General features: G+C 41.7%; 1 protein-coding gene across 10 annotated transcripts in view; it reads left to right on the top strand.

The window, feature by feature from the left end:
• Positions 1-19,333, top strand: part of CTPS2 (CTP synthase 2) — a 141,304-nt gene that overhangs the window by 53,361 nt on the left and 68,610 nt on the right. The window lies entirely within an intron of this gene.

Below are 19,333 nucleotides of genomic sequence, written 5' to 3'. Positions count from 1 at the left end.
TGCTGCACGCGGGCTTTCTCTAGTTGCGGTGAGCAGGGACTACTCTTCGTTGTGGTTTGTGGGCTTCTCATTGCTGTGGCTTCTCTTGTTGCGGAGCACAGGCTCTAGGCGCGCGGGCTCAGTAGTTGTGGCACGCGGGCTCAGTAGTTGTGGCGCACGGGCTCAGTAGTTGTGGCTTGCGGGCTCTAGAGCGCAGGCTCAGTAGTTGTGGCGCATGGGCTTAGTTGCTCCTCGGCATGTGGGATCTTCCTGGACCAGGGCTCAAACCCGTGTCCCCTGCATTGGCAGGCGGATTCTTAACCACTGCGCCACCAGGGAAGTCCCCTCCTTGCTTTTTGTACTCATCACTCCACATCAGTGCACAGGGATCTTCTACATGGCTTGCCTTGCTCTACACATCATTCTTTATTTAAACAGTCTCATATTGATGAATATTTAGGTTGTGTCCATTATTTGCTGCTTTAAATCATGCTGCAAATTAGTATCTGTACATATGTTCTCATAACGACACACACACACTTCTATGGGATGAATTCCTAAAAGGGGAATTGCGAAGTCAGAGGAATTGTGCGTTTTACATTTTGATAGTTTCTATACTCATAAGTGAGATGAGAACAATAAAACCTAATTGCTACTGAACATCTTTATGCCTGCAATCAGTTTGTTGGAGAAAAATAGCCTTAAGAGCCACCATTTATTAGGATGGGGAGAAGTCTTATTGAAGGAAAAGACTAAGGTAATAGAATCACCAGGGAGCAGACACCAGGAAGCCTGGGGAATCATTTAAACTTGAGCAAATAACAGACTTACAGTGGGTAATGGGCATTCTGGCCCTTCTCGCTAAGAAAGTAAATAGTTTGGAAACCAGGAGCCTCCTAAAGGATATATTTGCAGCTAAAATCTGTTTCATGGGTGTGGGGGAGAAAAAATCATTTTCCCTCTACTCTTCTAGATTCTTGGCTGAGGCCCCCTGTAATAAAGGAATAACGGGAAAAACAAACAGAAGCTTAATAACATGGATACCTCCTGTACACCCAGGAAAACTGAGTAACTCCCAGAAATGGCCCAAGCCACCATCTTAAGTACCGTCTCCAGCTACAGAGAAAAGAAGATGTTGGGGGTGGAGGTATTTATGGGAGGTTTTCAAGGCAAAGCACAGTAAACAAGGGTGAGTTTGTTATGCGGATTTAAGTCCCTGCCTTCTCCATTGAGAAGAGTTTCTAGAGATTTAGAGTCACCCTTCTCTTCCCGGTACAGAGAGGGAGACACCCTTACAAATGGAGGTTTCCCTTATAAATGCAAATGTCTCTAACAAAAGGGTAACTTCTACTCTGTTTTAGAGCTTCTCCTATGTCTCCTGTTTCTTAAAAATAATCAGCCGAGGATAATCTTTATGCCAAAGAGACATATTTTGTGTGTGTGGGGCAAATTCTGCTCCCCTTCGTGGGCCATCGTGACCCTCCTTTGGCATGCATGATTAGTCTTATGGTTGCTTATTAAATCAGTAGAGAAACTGGCATACAGGACAGATATCTAAGAGGGGGCGTCTCTTATGCACATAAAAGGAGAAATAGGTTTTTTTCTAAGAGTGAAGGTAGAGCCTTTCTGAGTCTGGAAGTACCAGGAGAGAGTGAGTAAAATTTATTTTATTGTGCCATTTCTCTGCTTGATCCACAAGGTGAGATAGAAGGCTCTGGAACTTTGCAGAATATTTAGGTTCTACAGCAAGTTTGACTTTCTGGCCTGCTTTAAAGCAGCTTCACCTGCCTTCTAGATGATGCGTACCAGGAACAGAGCTGTAGCTGACTTGTATTCTGACTCTGTATCAATCACATGGCTGCTGCTGACACCCTTGACCTTGAATTTGGCTTCACATCTCTCCAGTTCATGTGGAGGATAGCTCATGGCATTGTAGAGTTTATATTTAGAATGTTTTTGGCTTTTGAGATATATATAGGAAGAATGATCTCAATCTGATGTTTAGGTATGTGGATATGCATAATTTTTAGCATTTCTTTTCTGTTTACTGAAAATAGTAACTTAAAAATCTGAATTTACATTAGACATGGAAACAGAATCTGAAAACAGAATCCATGTTCCACATTCAAACACATCAACACAGACTGGTGTCAACTAAAAAAGTAATACAGGAGGCTGCAAATAGGAAAAGAGTTTATTTGGAATCTTAAGAATTGCAATTTGGGGGAATTCCCTGCCAGTGGTTAGAACTCCACGCTTCCACTGCCGGGGGGGCCCGGGTTCGATCCCTGGTCGGGGAACTAAGATCCCACAAGCCCCGCTGCATGGCCAAAAAAAAAAAAAAAACCAATTTGGGAGACATAGATTTGTGTAATCCTAAAAGAGTGTTCTGAGGAAGAGAGAGGGCTTATAAAGACAGAATGCCAAGAGGTTGTTAAAAGTTGCCTGGTAAGAATTGTGATAGACTCTGATGCGAGTCAGAGAATATTTGCCTTTGAGGAATCATGAGTTGTTTTAGGGTAGGGGTCCAGTAAATATCTTGAGTTTCTGGCAGGTGTTCTGAAGCCGAATCTGGCCTCTGTACCCCAACACCAAATTAAATTTCAGAGACAGAGTTTTAGGTGAAGTAGAAAAGAATAGCTTTATTGCTTTGCCAGGCAAAGGGGGCTACAGTAGGCTAATGCCCTCAAAACTGTGTCCCGACCTGGAGGGGTAGTGAGGAGTTTTATAGTAATGGTTCACAGAGGGCGTGATCAGCTCGTGGACATTCTTCTGATTGGCTGGTGGTGAGGTAAGTGGGCGTCAGCATCATCAACCTTCTGGTTCCAGCTGGTCTGGGGTCTCCGTGCTTGTGGGCAGCATGCAGTTAACTTCTCCCACCTGGTGGGGGCTTCAGCATCTGCGAAACAGCTCAAAGATATTGTTATGTGTGTCCCTTGAGGGGAACCAGGACCCTGCCCCAAGGCTGCACTGTTGTTTCTCTTGACTGTTCCTCCCTTGTCTCTGCATCCCCTCCCTTCCCTAATTAGCATCGGTTTGAACCTGCTCCTTGGAACTCAGGGAAGGTCAGGGAGGCTGAATGAAAACTATTTCCCATAATCAAGAAATGGGGGACACGGAAGGGCTTTGGTGCTCAGGAGCCCCACAGGGTCCTGCTTGGTATCAGTTCTGATGACTTCATCGGGTCAAAAGGTCAGATTCCATCCAGGCTGACATGTGCATAAGTCATACTTCCTTAGTGGCCTCCTGGCTCCATTTTAGAGAGTTCTCTTAGCAGTACTGAGTCCATTTTGATTTTTCCTTTCACACATGTACACTTGGACGGTGCTATTGGTAAGGAAGAGTGAGAAATGTGAAGCATTTTAAGCAGATGCAAATGGAGATTTGAGATTGTGGCATTTGATATTATTGCAGTTTTGGTTATTTATCATAGATGTGACTTCTTTTACCCCTTTTTGATCCAAGAATTTTCAAAGCCAAAATTAATTTTACATCTGACACAGTGGATTTATGATAGTCACATATAATTAAAAATGCATTCAGGTGAAGGGTAATTTGTGTTATATACTAAGCATAATTAATGCATAACATTTTCCCACCTTTAGTTGAAGCCCTGCTTGAAATATTTTCTACTTTCATTTATTTTTCAACAATTTCATATGGAAAGCAAATTAAGAGCGTTAAAAAACCCAGACAGCCACTTACAGTAACCTTCCAGGCAACTTTTGTAACTTTGAAGACTGCTTTAATTTAGAACATTGTAGTAAGCATCTCCCAACTAACAAAATGATCTTAAAGAACTCATTTGGAGCTTAGTTTGGGCTAAAGAACTTTTTTCTCATAAAAGCAGCTGTGAGGAAGACAGCTGTACTGTGGGTAAAATAGCTTTTTATGGACCAGTCTGGGAGCCTAATAGTCACTTAATCCTGTCTCTGTGGGGACCATAGGTTCAGAGTTGATATCAGGCTGTTACTGGAGTCTACTTTTTAAAAGAAGTCAGCACAGCTGGGAGTAAGCCCAGCTTCACTAATGGGGAGTAAGCCCCATTAGTGAATCAATAAGGGTAGTCCATAATTTTAACAATAACTTCAAAGCTAATGTATTTGAAAGCTTTTATACCTTTAGCTCAATGGGAAATGCCTTAGGAATAGGTATTTCAACAACTTGAAAGATTTTTTTTTTTTTTTTTGCAGTAGAAATAACTGGATTCTAGTGGAAAGAGATTATTAAGAAGAAAAAACTCACTGTGCATTTGGCACTCGTCCACTTAAGTGCAGTCCTAAATGTAGTGTATTACAAATGAGCAGCTGCCGCAACCCTGCTTGCATGCAGTTTAGTTGGAGACACAAGACACAGACGCCTGAGACGTACAACCAAATGTGAGGCAGTATGTGAGTGTGCCCTTGGTAATGCTACCAGCTCTGACAACCAGGACTTCTGCCATGAGAGAATGTTCTGGATCTGTGCCATCCTTTATGGCAGCCACGAGCCACATGGGGCTGTGGAGCACTTAAAATTTAGCTAGGGTGGCCAAGGAACTGAATTTCATTTTATTTTTATTTTATTTATTTATTTATTTATTTATTTATTTATTTATTTTTGGATCCCTCCCTGTCTCTCCCAGCTTCTGGTTGCTCCCAGAAACCCTTAGCTTCCTTGGCTACTTCACTCTTCTTTTTTTGAATTTTTGAATTGTATTTTATTTATTTTTTTATACAGCAGGTTCTTATTAGTCATCAATTTTATACACATCAGTGTATACATGTCAATCCCAATCGCCCAATTCATCACACCACCATCCCCCCCCCCCCCCGCAGCTTTCCCCCCTTGGTGTCCATATGTTTGTTCTCTACATCTGTGTCTCAACTTATGCCCTGCAAACCGGTTCATCTGTACCATTTTTTTAGGTTCCACGTACATGCGTTAATATACGATATTCGTTTTTCTCTTTCTGACTTACTTCACTCTGTATGACAGTCGCTAGATCCATCCACGTCTCAACAAATGACCCAATTTCGTTCCTTTTTATGGCTGAGTAATATTCCATTGTATATATGTACCACATCTTCTTTATCCATTCGTCTGTCGATGGGCATTTAGGTTGCTTCCATGACCTGGCTATTGTAAATAGTGCTGCAATGAACATTGGGGTGCATGTGTCTTTTTGAATTATGGTTTTCTCTGGGTATATGCCCAGTAGTGGGATTGCTGGATCATATGGTATTTCTATTTTTAGTTTTTTTAGGAACCTCCATACTGTTCTCCTTAGTGGCTGTATCAATTTACATTCCCACCAACAGTGCAAGAGAGTTCCCTTTTCTCCACACCCTCTCCAGCATTTGTTGTTTGTAGATTTTCTGATGATGCCCATTCTAACTGGTGTGAGGTGATACCTCATTGTAGTTTTGATTTGCATTTCTCTAATAATTGGTGATGTTGAGCAGCTTTTCATGTGCTTCTTGGCCATCTGTATGTCTTCTTTTTTTTTTTTTTTTTTTAAGATTTTTAGAAATTTCATGTAATGTCTGAAACATTTATATTAACATATTTCCATACAAATAACCCAATGAAAGTTTAGTATTAGTTGTTTTGTTTGTTTTTTTATACTGCAGGTTCTTATTAGGCATCAGTTTTATACACATCAGTGTATACATGTCAATCCCAATCGCCCAATTCAGCACACCACCATCCCCACCTCACCGCAGTTTTCCCCCCTTGGTGTCCATATATCCATTCTCTACATCTGTGTCTCAACTTCTGCCCTGCAAACTGGCTCATCTGTACCATTTTTCTAGGTTCCACATACATGCATTAATATACGATATTTGTTTTTCTCTTTCTGACTTACTTCACTCTGTATGACAGTCTCTAGATCCATCCACGTCCCCACAAATGACTCAATTTCGTTCCTTTTTATGGCTGAGTAATATTCCATTGTATATATGTACCACAACTTCTTTATCCATTCGTCTGTTGATGGGCATTTAGGTTGCTTCCATGACCTGGCTATTGTAAATAGTGCTGCAATGAACATTCGGGTGCATGTGTCTTTTTGAATTACAGTTTTCTCTGGGTATATGCCCAGTAGTGGGATTGCTGGGTCATATGGTAATTCTATTTTTAGTTTTTTAAGGAACCTCCATATTGTTCTCCATAGTGGCTGTATCAATTTACATTCCCACCAACAGTGCAAGAGGGTTCCCTTTTCTCCACACCCTCTCCAGCATTTGTTGTTTGTAGATTTTCTGATGATGCCCATTCTAACAGGAGTGAGGTGATACCTCATTGTAGTTTTGATTTGCATTTCTCTAATAATTAGTGATGTTGAGCATCTTTTCATGTGCTTCGTGGCCGTCTGTATGTCTTCTTTGGAGAAATGTCTATTTAGGTCTTCTGCCCATTTTTGGATTGGGGTGTTTGTTTCTTTGATATTGAGCTGAATGAGCTGTTTATATATTTTGGAGATTAATCCTTTGTCCGTTGATTCATTTGCAAATATTTTCTCCCATTCTGAGGGTTGTCTTTTCGTCTTGTTTATGGTTTCCTTTGCTGTGCAAAAGCTTTGAAGTTTCATTAGGTCCCACTTGTTTATTTTTGTTTTTATTTCCATTACTCTAGGAGGTGGATCAAAAAAGATCTTGCTGTGATTTATGTCATAGAGGGTTCTTCCTATGTTTTCCTCTAAGAGTTTTATAGTGTCCGGTCTTACATTTAGGTCTCAAATCCATTTTGAGTTTATTTTTGTGTATGGTGCTAGGGAGTGTTCTAATTTCATTCTTTTACATGTAGCTGTCCAGTTTTCCCAGCACCACTTATTGAAGAGACTGTCTTTTCTCCATTGTATACCCTTGCCTCCTTTGTCATAGATTAGTTGACCATAGGTGTGTGGGTTTATCTCTGGGCTTTCTATCTTGTTCCATTGATCTATGTTTCTGTTTTTGTGCCAGTACCATATTGTCTTGATTACTGTAGCTTTGTAGTATAGTCTGAAGTCAGAGAGTCTGATTCCTCCAGCTCCACCTTTTTCCCTCAAGACTGCTTTGGCTATTTGGGGTCCTTTGTGTCTCCATACAAATTTTAAGATTTTTTGTTCTAGTTCTGTAAAAAAATGCTATTGGTAATTTGACAGGGATTGCATTGAATCTGTAGATGGCTTTCGGTAGTATAGTCATTTTCACAATATTGATTCTTCCAATCCAAGAACATGGTATATCAATCCATCTGATGGTATCATCTTTAATTTCTCTCATCAGTGTCTTATAGTTTTCTGCATGCAGGTCTTTTGTCTCCCTAGGTAGGTTTATTCCTAGGTATTTTATTCTTTTTGTTGCAGTGGTAAATGGGAGTGTTTCCTTAATTTCTCTTTCAGGTTTTTCATCATTAGTGTATAGGAATGCAAGAGATTTCTGTGCATTAATCTTGTATCCTGCAACTTTACCAAATTCATTGATTAGCTCTAGTAGTTTTCTGGTGACATCTTTAGGATTCTCTATGTATAGTATCATGTCATCTGCAAACAGTGACAGTTTTACTTCTTCTTTTCCAATTTGTATTCCTTTTGTTTCTTTTTCTTCTCTGATTGCCATGGCTAGGACTTCCAAAACTATGTTGAATAATAGTGGTGAGAGTGAACATCCTTGTCTTGTTCCTGATCTTAGAGGAAATGCTTTCAGTTTTTCACCATTGAGAATGATGTTTGCTGTGGGTTTGTCATATATGGCCTTTATTATGTTGAGGTAGGTTCCCTCTATGCCCACTTTCTGCAGCATTTTTATCATAAATGGGTGTTGAATTTTGTCAAAAGCTTTTTCTGCATTTATTGAGATGATCATATGGTTTTTATTCTTCAATTTGCTAATATGGTGTATCACATTGATTGATTTGCTTATATTGAAGAATCCTTGCATCCCTGGGATAGATCCCACTTGATCGTGGTGTATGATCCTTTTAATGTGTTGTTGGATCCTGTTTGGTAGTATTTTGTTGAGGATTTTTGCATCTATATTCATCAGTGATAGTGGTCTGTAATTTTCTTTTTTTGTAGTATCTTTGTCTGGTTTTGGTATCAGGGTGATGGTGGCCTCATAGAATGAGTTTGGGAGTGTTCCTTCCTCTGCAGTTTTTTGGAAGAGTTTGAGAAGGATGGGTGTTAGCTCTTCTCTAAATGTTTGATAGAATTCACCTGTGAAACCATCTGGTCCTGGACTTTTGTTTGTTTGAAGATTTTTATTCACAGTTTCAACTTCATTACTTGTTATTGGTCTGTTCGTATTTTCTATTTTTCCTGGTTCACTCTTGGAAGGTTATACCTTTCTAAGAATTTGTCCATTTCTTCCAGGTTGTCCATTTTATTGGCATAGAGTTGCTTGTAGTAGTCTCTTAGGATGCTTTGTATCTCTGCAGTGTCTGTTGTAACTTCTCCTTTTTCATTTTTAATTTTATTGATTTGAGTCTTCTCCCTCTTTTTCTTGATGAGTCTGGCTAATGGTTTATCAATTTTGTTTATCTTCTCAAAGAACCAGCTTTTAGTTTTATTGATCTTTGCTATTGTTTTCTTTGTTTCTATTTCATTTATTTCTGCTCTGGTCTTTATGATTTCTTTCCTTCTGCTAACTTTGGGTTTTGTTTGTTCTTCTTTCTCTAGTTCCTTTAGGTGTAAGGTTCGATTGTTTATTCGAGATTTTTCTTGTTTCTTGAGGTAGGCTTGTATAGCTATAAACTTCCTTCTTGGAACTGCTTTTGCTGCATCCCATAGGTTTTGGATCATTGTGTTTTCATTGTCATTTGCCCCTAGGTATTTTTTGATTTCCTCTTTGATTTCTTCAGTGATCTCTTGGTTATTTAGTAAGGTATTGTTTAGCCTCCATGTGTTTGTGTTTTTTACGTTTTTTTCCCTTTAATTCATTTCTAATCTCATAGCGTTGTGGTCAGAAAAGATGCTTGATATGATTTCAATTTTCTGAAATTTACTGAGGCTTGATTTGTGACCGAAGATGTGATCTATCCTGGAGAATGTTCCGTGCACACTTGAGAAGGAAGTGTGATCTGCTGTTTTTGGATGGAATGTCCTATAAATATCAATTAAACCTATCTGGTCTATTGTGTCATATAAAGCTTCTGTTTCCTTCTTTATTTCCATTTTGGATGATCTGTCCATTGGTGTAAGTGAGGTGTTAAAATCCCCCACTAATATTGTGTTACTGTCGAATTCCTCTTTTACAGTTGTTAGCAGTTGCCTTATGTATTGAGGTGCTCCTATGTTGGGTGCATATATATTTATAATTGTTATATCTTCTTCTTGGATTGATCCCTTGATCATTATGTAGTGTCCTTCCTTGTCTCTTGTAACATTCTTTATTTTAAAGTCTATTTTATGTGATATGCGTATTGCTACTCCAGCTTTCTTTTGATTTCCATTTGCATGGAATATATTTTTCCATCCCCTCGCTTTCAGTCTGTATATGTCCCTAGGTCTGAAGTTGGTCTCTTGTAGACAGCATATATATGGGTCTTGTTTTTGTATCCATTCAGCAAGTCTGTGTCTTTTGGTTGGAGCATTTAATCCATTCACGTTTAAGGTAATTATCGATATGTATGTTCCTGTGACCATTTTCTTATTTGTTTTGTGTTTGTTTTTGTAGGTCCTTTTCTTCTCTTGTGTTTCCCGCTTAGAGAAGTTCCTTTACCATTTGTTGTAGAGCTGGTTTGGTGGTGCTGAATTCTCTTAGCTTTTGCTTGTCTGTAAAGCTTTTGATTTCTCCATCGAATCTGAATGAGATCCTTGCCGGGTAGAGTAATCTTGGTTGTAGGTTCTTTCCTTTCATCACTTTAAGTAAATCATTCCAATCTCTTCTGGCTTGTAGAGTTTTTGCTGAGAAATCAGCTGTTAACCTTATGGGAGTTCCCTTGTATGTTTTTTTCGTTTTTCCCTTGCTGCTTTCAATAACTTTTCTTTGTCTTTAATTTTTGCCAATTTGATTACTATGTGTCTTGGCGTGTTTCTCCTTGGGTTTATCCTGTATGGGACTCTCTGCACTTCCTGGACTTGGGTGGCTATTTCCTTTCCCATGTTAGGGAAGTTTTCGACTATAATCTCTTCAAACATTTTCTCGGGTCCTTTCTCTCTTCTCCTTCTGGGACCCGTAAAATGCGAATGTTGTTGCATTTAACGTTGTCCCAGATGTCTCTTAGGCTGTCTTCATTTCTTTTCATTCTTTTTTTTTTATTCTGTTCCTCAGCAGTGAATTCCACCATTCTGTCTTCCAGGTCACTTATCCGTTCTTCTGCCTCAGTTATTCTGCTATTGATTCCTTCTAGTTTAGTTTTCATTTCAGGTATTGTATTGTTCATCTCTGTTTGTTTGTTCTTTCATTTTTCTAGGTCTTTGTTAAACATTTCTTGCATCTTCTCGATCTTTGCCTCCATTTTTTTTCCATGGTCCTGGATCATCTTCACTATTATTATTCTGAATTCTTTTTCTGGAAGGTTGCCTATCTCCACTTCATTTAGTTGTTTTTCTGGGGTTTTATCTTGTTCCTTCATCTGGTACATAGCCCTCTGCCTTTTCATCTTGTCTATCTTTCTGTGAATGTGGTTTTTGTTCCACAGGCTGCCGGATTGTAGTTCTTCTTGCTTCTGCTGTCTGCCCTCTGGTGGATGAGGCTATCTAAGAGGCTTGTGCAAGTTTCCTGATGGGAGGGACTGGTGGTGGGTAGAGCTGACTGTTGCTCTGGTGGGCAGAGCTCAGTAAAACTTTAATCCGCTTGACTGCTGATGGGTGGGGCTGTGTTCCCTCCCTGTTGGTTGTTTGGCCTGAGGCGAGCCAACACTGGAGCCTACCTGGGCTCTTTGGTGGGGCTAATGGCGGACTCTGAGAGGGCTCACACCAAGGAGTACTTCCCAGAACTTCTGCTGCCAGTGTCCTTGTCCTCATGGTGAGACACAGCCACCCCCCACCTCCACAGGAGACCCTCCAACACTAGCAGGTAGGTCTGGTTCAGTCTCCTATGAGGTCACTGCTCCTTCCCCTGGGTCCCAATGTGCACACTACTTTGCGTGTGCCCTCCAAGAGTGGAGTCTCTGTTTCTCCCAGTCCTGTCAAAGTCCTGCAATCAAATCCTGCTAGCCTTCAAAGTCTGATTCTCTAGGAATTCCTCATCCCGTTGCCGGACCCCCATGTTAGGAAGCCTGACGTGGGGCTCAGAACCTTCACTCCATTGGGTGGACTTCTGTGGTGTAAGTGTTCTCCAGTTTGTGAGTCACCCACCCAGCAGTTATGGGATTTGATTTTACTGTGATTGCGCCCCTCCTACCATCTCACTGTGGCTTCTCCTTTGTCTTTGGATGTGGGGTATCTTTTTTGGTGAGTTTCAGTGTCTTCCTGTCGATGACTGTTCAGCAGTTAGTTGTGATTCTGGTGTCCTCACATGAGGGAGTGAGAGCGCGTCCTTCTACTCCGCCGTCTTGGTTCAGGGCCTACTTCACTCTTATCTCTATCATCCTGGTCACATTGCTTCCTCCTCTTCGTATGTCTCTGTGTCTTCTCTTCTGTCAAGGAACTGAATTTTAAATTTAATTTAATATTTTTAAAAATTTATTTAATTAATTTATTTTTGGCTGCATTGGGTCCTCGCTGCTCCACACGGGCTTTCTCTAGTTGAGGCGAGCAGGGGCTACTCTTTGTTGCGGTGCGCTGCCTTCTCATTGCGGTAGCTTCTCTTTTTGCGGATCATGGGCTCTAGGCACGCGGGCTTCAGCAGTTGTGGCACGCGGGCTCAGTAGTTGTGGCTCGTGGGCTCTAGAGCGCAGGCTCAGTAGTTGTGGTGCACAGGGTTAGTGACTCTGCGGCATGTGAGATCTTCCCAGCCCAGGGCTCGAACCCATGTCCCCTGCATTGGCAGGTGAATTCTTAACCACTGTGCCACCAGTGAAGTCCCAAAATTTTATTTAATTTTAATTGATTTAAATGTCAATAGCCACCTAGTGTAGTGGCCAAGATATTGCAGAGCACAGGTAGTCCTTGGATACTTAAGAATTCAGGGTCTGGGGTGGTGAGAGGGGGGAAATACTGTGGGTTACAGTAAGAAGGGAAGATTGTGAGACTGTTGGAGAGTTAGTTGAAAGGAGGGGAGCCTTATGCTAGGATGGAATGTCTAAGATTTGGTCATAAAATAGCATGGCCGAAGCACAACTCTCCTGTACTCCTCTCCTGTTCGAAGTGGAAGGAAATAAAGGAGATTGGTGTGAATTTGTGGAGGTCCTTGAGTGTCAGTGTCAAAATTAATCCTGAAGGCATCAGGGAATGAGTAAGATAATACCTGTCAACCTTGACATCTTATGTAATTGATAAATACCGTACTCATTACTGGAGACTTTTCAATAGAAATGGGTGCTTTAGGAGGATTCAGCTGGCGTGGGAGACAGAGGGATGAGAGGGGAGAAAAGACTTAAGGCAGGGTACAAATCTGCATCACAGTCTTGCCCTTGTTGACTGTGCTTTTCCTTGTCACCTCCCATAATTGACTCTCCCCACCTTCAACATCCTCTTGTCTGTGTCTGAAGTTGGTATTTAAGGTTAGGGTTTTGGCCATTTTGGTGAGTTACTCAGTTTTCCTGGGTCTCTCCCATGTATACATGTTATTAAACTTTGATTTTCTCTTGTTAATCTGTCTCATGTCAATTTAACTCTTAGACCAGCCAGAAGACCTTATAAGGGTAGAGGAAAATGTCTTCCTTCTTAACAACATGATGTTTATTTGATGTGTTTCCTCTCTTTTTCGATGCCCAGTGCTGCCCCTTCTCTGCACGTTCTCTTCAATATTGCTCCTACAAATCCCAGTTGAAATACTACTTCTTAGATTAAGCCTTTCTCTCGCCTGGTCTCAGAATCACTGACTTAGGATCTCAGAGGTCTGACAATTTGTATCTCTTATGGCATCCTGTATAATACCTTGCCTGTAGTAGGTGCTTTACGTATGTTGGAATTGAAAGAGATAGTGTATATTTACTTTGTGGGAGGCTGATTGAGATCGAAAACATAGGCGAAAATGGGAAGCTAGCATGACCTAAACATTAGAACTCAAGAAAGCACATACAACAAAAAATAAAACTCCAAGCTATAGACTAATGTTGGTTATTAATAAAGATGTAAAAGCCTTAAATAAAATATTAGAATGTCTAATTTAATAGTGTTAAGGGATAATCAGTCATGAATGGATAGTGTGTTTATCCTGGGAATTAAATTGATTAACACATCATATTGATCAAACAAAAGAGAGAACCCCCATATCACCATAGACACTCAATAGGCAGTGTACAGTATCTACACCCTGGTGCTCACAATCTCATAACAGACTTGACAGGGTACTTCAAACAAGAGAAAGAATATCTTTTACAAAACAGTACCCAACCATAAACTCAGTGGGAGAACAAATATCTTCCCTGACTTATGATGGGGTTATGTCCTGAATATTGGAAGTCAATGCATTTAATACACCTAACCTACTGAACATCATAGTTTAGCCTAGCCTACCTTAAATGTGCTCAGAACACTTACATTAGCCCACAGTTGGGAAAAACCATCTCACACAAAGCCTATTTCATAATAAAGTGTTAAAAATCTCATGAAATTGTTACTGAACCAAACTTGGGTCCACCTGCCCGATGCACAGCAAAGCCAGTCTGCTGACACCGGGTTGTGGTGAAGGACGGGACGGCGTTTATTGCACGGTGCCAAACAAGGAGAATGTGCAGCTAGTGCTCAAAAGACCCAAACTCCCCGATGGCTTTTAGGCAAGGGTTTTTAAAGGCAACATTATGGGAGAGGGTCGTAGGGTGCCTGCTCAGCTCATGGACATTCTTTCTGATTGGTTGGTGGTGAGGTAACAGGGTGGTGTTTCAGGAATCTCAATCATCAGTCTTCTGGTTCCAACCAGTCTGGGGTCTGTGTGCTTGTGGTCAGCATGCAGTCAACATCTTCCACTTAGTTTCCGCAGAACAACTCAAAGATATGTATCAGATTGTTGTCTGTATCCCTTCAGGAGGAACTAGGAGTCCTGTGACTCTATTGTTTAAGCTATTAGCACTTTTCTTGTTTGATTGCTTTCCTTTGTTTCTGCATTTTCCACTTCTCTAATCATTAACTGGGTCTGCTCTTTGGAACCTGGGGAAGGCCTAGGAGACAAAAGCTTTTTCTACAAACAAGCAACAGGAGACAAGGAGGGGCTTGTACCCAGGAGGGCCTCGCGGGGTCCTGCTCTGTTTCATAATTTATTGAATACTGTACTGAAAGTGAAAAACAGAATGGTTGTCTGGGTGCAGAATGGTTGTACGTGTATCAGTTGTTTCCCCTCGTGATCGCACGGCTGAAGGGGAGCTGTGGCTGCCGCTGCCCAGCATCACGAGAGGATCATATTGCATATCTCAAGCTCAGGAGAAGATCAAAATTCAAAAATTGCAGTACATTTTCTACTGAATGCACGTTGCTTTCGTACCATCTTAAAGCTGAAAAATGGAAAGTTGAAGCATTGTAATTTGGGTACCATCTGTAGTGGGGGATTCCTATAAAAACCAGAAATAATAAAAGATATGCACTGTTGCGATTAACGAAGTAGTTAAAATGAGACTGATGAATGCTGTCTGGGGAGTGAAGTTGGTGCTCTCCTGCCTGTTTGTAACAATATGAATCAATACTACCTTTTGGAAGTCAACTAGGTGGTCTCTTTCACAAAGCATAAAAATATTCATACCTTCTGGCTCAGACATTTAGTTCTCCGAAATTCTCCTAAGGAATCTGATATGTTGACAAAGAAGTGAACAGGTATTCACTATAACATTAGTTAGAAGAGTCAGAAATGACAGAAATTTAAATGCCCCACAATGGGGAAATAGTTGAGACCATTAAGGGGTATCCCTACAGTGGAATATAATTAGTCATTAGAAATGTTTAAGGCTTTTGCTACTATGAGAATGCTCTTGTATGAATTAGAATGATACAGATTGTGTTTAAACATTCCCTCATGGTGTATAAAAATCTCCTTTGTTTCTTGATGGAAGGGTTAGAACTCATTTTTCTTTTTTTCTGGTTAAATTTCTGAGTGTTTGAAATAGGTTCCAATGCACTTCCCAAAATTTAGATGGTTGTATGTTCTGACTATTCCAAATAAGAAAGAGGGTGAAAAGAGGCTCATTATGAAAAGCAACAATATGGTATTTTACAAATGTTTTCTTTTTATTTAAAATTTTCTTTTATTCTTTTTGATGGGACACACATTTACAGGGTTGAAAAACCAAAAATGTACAATAAAATATGAACTGAGGAGTGGCTTTCACACCTCTGTCCCTCATCTGCCCAGTCCTTTCCTTGAAACCGAGCAAGGGGTTGAGTGCTCGCTGCTCAGAAAGCCAAACTCTGACAGCGGGTATTTGCAGCAAAGTAAGGGTTTATTTCAGGGTGCCAAGCAAGGGAGTGGGAAGTGAGCCTCAGATCCCCTCCAATTTGGTCTTCGAGTTACGGGGTTTTTAAAGGGGAAGGACAAAGAAGGTGGGGCTAATCATTGTCTTGTGACATTTGTTAATCGCAGTTTCAAGAGTCAGGATGCCTAAGGTTTATGAGTCTTTGGCCAGGTTTTCCATGACCTGGGGAGGGGGGCGGTCTGTTAGCTCATCTTGCCCTGGAGAAACAACCTGAGTATGTTAAGGATGTTATTGACAAGAGCAGTTTTAGTCCTCTGACTGGTTGATCATTGTTCAGTTGGCACAGGATTGAGGTCAGAGGGGATGAGAAAGGGAAAAAAGGTTTTAATAGAGAGGTTAATCATAAACTCGGCAGGGGAATTCAGTTTTAGGGGGACTCAGTTTCATCCCAACATGTGACCACTGATACTAGTTTTGATTTTGGACACAGACGTCAGTAAGCAGCAGCTTGCAGCAAGCACCAGCGAGCAGTAGCTGGAAGCAAGATCTTAGTTCCCGGACTGGGAGTCCTAACCACTGGACCACAGGGGCCAGCAGCTAGGGCCTGGGTCCCTAGTTCTTGCCTGCCTTGTCAAGAAAGAATTCAGGCGAGGAGGCAGAAGGTAAAGAGAAAAGTGAAAAGTTTACTGGAAAAGCAGAGTACATGCGGAAAGATGCACAGGCGAACTCAGAGAGTCGTGAGAGTCGTGCCTTTGGGAAGTTTAAATCCTTTTTGAGGGGGCAGTCTTCCGGGTCTTTGTCTTCTTCTTGGCCAATCGTATTGTTTTGACCCCATGGCTAATTTGCCTCTGGACCTTCCCCTGGGTGTACACGCACCCCTCAGTCAAGATGGCTTTCATTGCAAAGGCCTCTGGGAGGGAGGTAGCAGGACTTACTATGGTCTGACGTCTCCTGCCTTTTTGACCCTGTGAAGGCTTTTGTGCATGCGTAGTGTCTCCCTTGCCCCAAGGATGGGAAATGTATGACCTCTCGATCTTTTAACAGGGTTTAGCCCCTCTGTCTCTGCCATAAAATTGTCCAGTGTCTGGTTATCTACCCTGTTCCTGTTTCTTATATCGAGGTGCAGATCTCAAAATATAGACAGGAGTCCGGTCATAAATATGTAGTCCTGGAGCTCGTTTGTCTCTTGCCCCAGGAAATGTAAACCGGGGGCTGGTAATGAATGTCCGGCCTGGAGCTCATCTTCTTCTCACCCCAGGAGATATGAACAGGATGCCAGTTGTAAATGCCTAGCCCGGAGCCCACCTGTCTCCTGCCTCAGTTTCTTTTGTGTCCTTTCAGAGATTTTTTTTTAGCTCATGTTCAAGCAAATTTAAATATATGACCTCCCCCCACCTTGCCCTCAAGTCACTATCTACTGCCTAACTCATTTATGCCTGGCCCACTTTGGGCCACCCTGGCTGGCCTTGTTCTAGATTCTTACATCACCAGGACTTGCCTGTCTGAGATGCAACTCCTCAGCCTATGGACAGCCCCCTGCCCACTCTGTGGGTTGTTGGGGAGGAAGACATTTTCCTCTACCTCTAGGTTCTTCTGGCTGGTCTAAGAATTAAATGGACATGAGACAGATTAACAGGAGAAAATCACACAAAATTTGAATAACATGAATACATGGGAGAGAAGGCTTTCACCTTGAATACCATCTTTGGCTAAAGACAAAAGAGGGTGTGGGTGGTGGGGATTAAGTTATGGGAGGTGACCAGGAAAAGCACGGTAAACAAGGGTGAGCTTTTCATGCAGATGTAAGCCTTTGCCTTCTCCATTGATAAGTTTCTAGAGATTTGGTCATCCTCTTCTTGGTACAGTCAAGGAGAGACCCTTACAAATGGAGATTTTCCTTATGCATGTAAATGTTTCTTACAAAAGGGTAACTTCTACTTGGTTTTCAGCATTTCTCCCATGTCTGCTGTTTCTTAGAAAATAACCAGCTTAAAAGAATTAATATGCCAAAGAGACATAGGGGGGCAAATTCTGCTCCCCTACAGGGTGAACGAGGTGGGGAGTGGGTGTTTGCCCACCTTGGAGTGCCTTCAAGTGCACAGTTGAAACTACTGGGATAATTACAGCAGCCAACTTGACTGACATACCCAGCACACACTTCAAATATGTTAGGTTAAAAAAACTGACTCAAAGGCAGTACTTTTCAGGCAGTGATTCTCAGCTTGAGAGTAAGGTCATAGCAGAATCTTCAGGAGGGCTTGTGTAGTTTTAAAACCATTCAATGTTGTCATTTCCTACATTTTGAAAGTGGAAATAATCCCATATCTTTCTGATGTCAACTACAGAAAGTAAAGTGTGGCAATTTTGGCTCTAGAGCATGAGTTAAAAATAAAAACATCGAAAAACATTGTTCAAAGGCATGTGCTCTTGCTCCCAATGGTACCCCAAAACTGGGTTCACCTCTTCGTGGGTGTTGAACCAAAAGATGCAACCAAGCCAAAGAATGGGAGGAGGAAGGATTTATTACTTGCAGCAAGTAAGGAGAACACCAGGGATCTTTCCCAAAGCAGTGTCTCCCTGAAAACTGGGGAAGTTTTAAGCTAAGGGTACATGCATGTTCGCGAAGGGGCTTGGGTAGTCCACACAGTCCAAGCTTTAGTTGATTGAAGTCACAAGGGTCAGAAAAGGTCAACATTATCATCCCTTAGGTTCCAGTTGATCTGGTGGTTGAGTGCTTCAGGCTAGTCTTTACTGCTGAAACAGAACTGGGGGTCTTTACAACTGATGTATAATCTTTGCTCTTGTTACTTCTCTTGCCTGATAACAGTCATTTGTTCCTACATTGTTTCCTTAAGGTCATTAATTACTGAGACCTGTTCAAGGACAAGCATTATGGCCAGGCTTAGATCACAAAATGGCTTAGGCCAAAAATGGGTTCTCTTATGTCAAGAAAGCCCTGCCTGGTTTTCTTCCTCTGGGGACCTGCTACCCTATGTACTTACACCACAGGGGTTAAAATTGCTTTTGAGGGGCGGTGGTGGGTCAAAAAACCATCTTACACCATGTCTAAAGCGCAGATATGAATGTGGTACATAAACAGGTATACACACAGTGTATACGTGGAATTAAAATTTCGTTGGAGGGGCAATTGGGAAAAAAATGTCTAACAAGCCTCATTAGGAAGGTGATAATGAACAGAAAGGTTGAGATGCTGGTCAAAGGGAATGGGTGCAGTGCTGATGATTTGTGGGTGTTTCCGAGGAGGGGAGAGTGGTGGTCAGGATAAAGACCTGGCTGCCAGGGCACTGCTGTGGTGGGCTGCCGTGGCCAACTTGGACTGATTTGACTTTGCCATTTTAACTGTCTGGTAAGGGGCAGAAGAAAGTTACTCCTCTCCCATGCTCCTCCCTCTTTCCCTCCCCCCAGCTGGATTCAACTAGTAGAACTTGAGGACTAGCTGTTTCTCAGATACCCAGCATCCCAGCATCGCAGGATGCCAGAGCTGGAGGGCCCTATGCCTTCCTGTCCCTTTTATTTTCCATATCACATACTAGAACCAAGGCCATCCCCTCAATGATGGAATGGAACTGACTCTCTGGACATACATTCCTTTTGCTCCCCCAAAGGGTCATTGATTCAAGAAGCACAGCCGGTGCTGGGAGATGACTTTAAAGACAAGTGTCTGTTTTGTGAAGTCTGTTTCTCCCTAGCCATTGACTAGAGTGAAATACGAGTTGATGTTGGGAATGATGTGAGCCCCGTGTGGCTGCGGAGGGAGAGCAGGGAGCGGGTTATTCTGGTGGACGAGTGGAGGGAGGGAGTTGGTCTGACTCGTCAGAATTCTTTCCAACTCTCCGCCACCATCTTTGTGGTCTTGGTCAAGATCATGGAACTATTCTGGGCCTTTTTTTTTTCTTTATAAATCTATAAATTAGATGCA

This window comes from Balaenoptera acutorostrata, chromosome X (assembly GCF_949987535.1).
Source record: "Balaenoptera acutorostrata chromosome X, mBalAcu1.1, whole genome shotgun sequence".
Classification (NCBI taxonomy): Eukaryota; Metazoa; Chordata; class Mammalia; order Artiodactyla; family Balaenopteridae; genus Balaenoptera; species Balaenoptera acutorostrata.
Note: the sequence above shows the minus strand (reverse complement) of the source record. Positions and strands in the feature narration are given on the sequence as shown.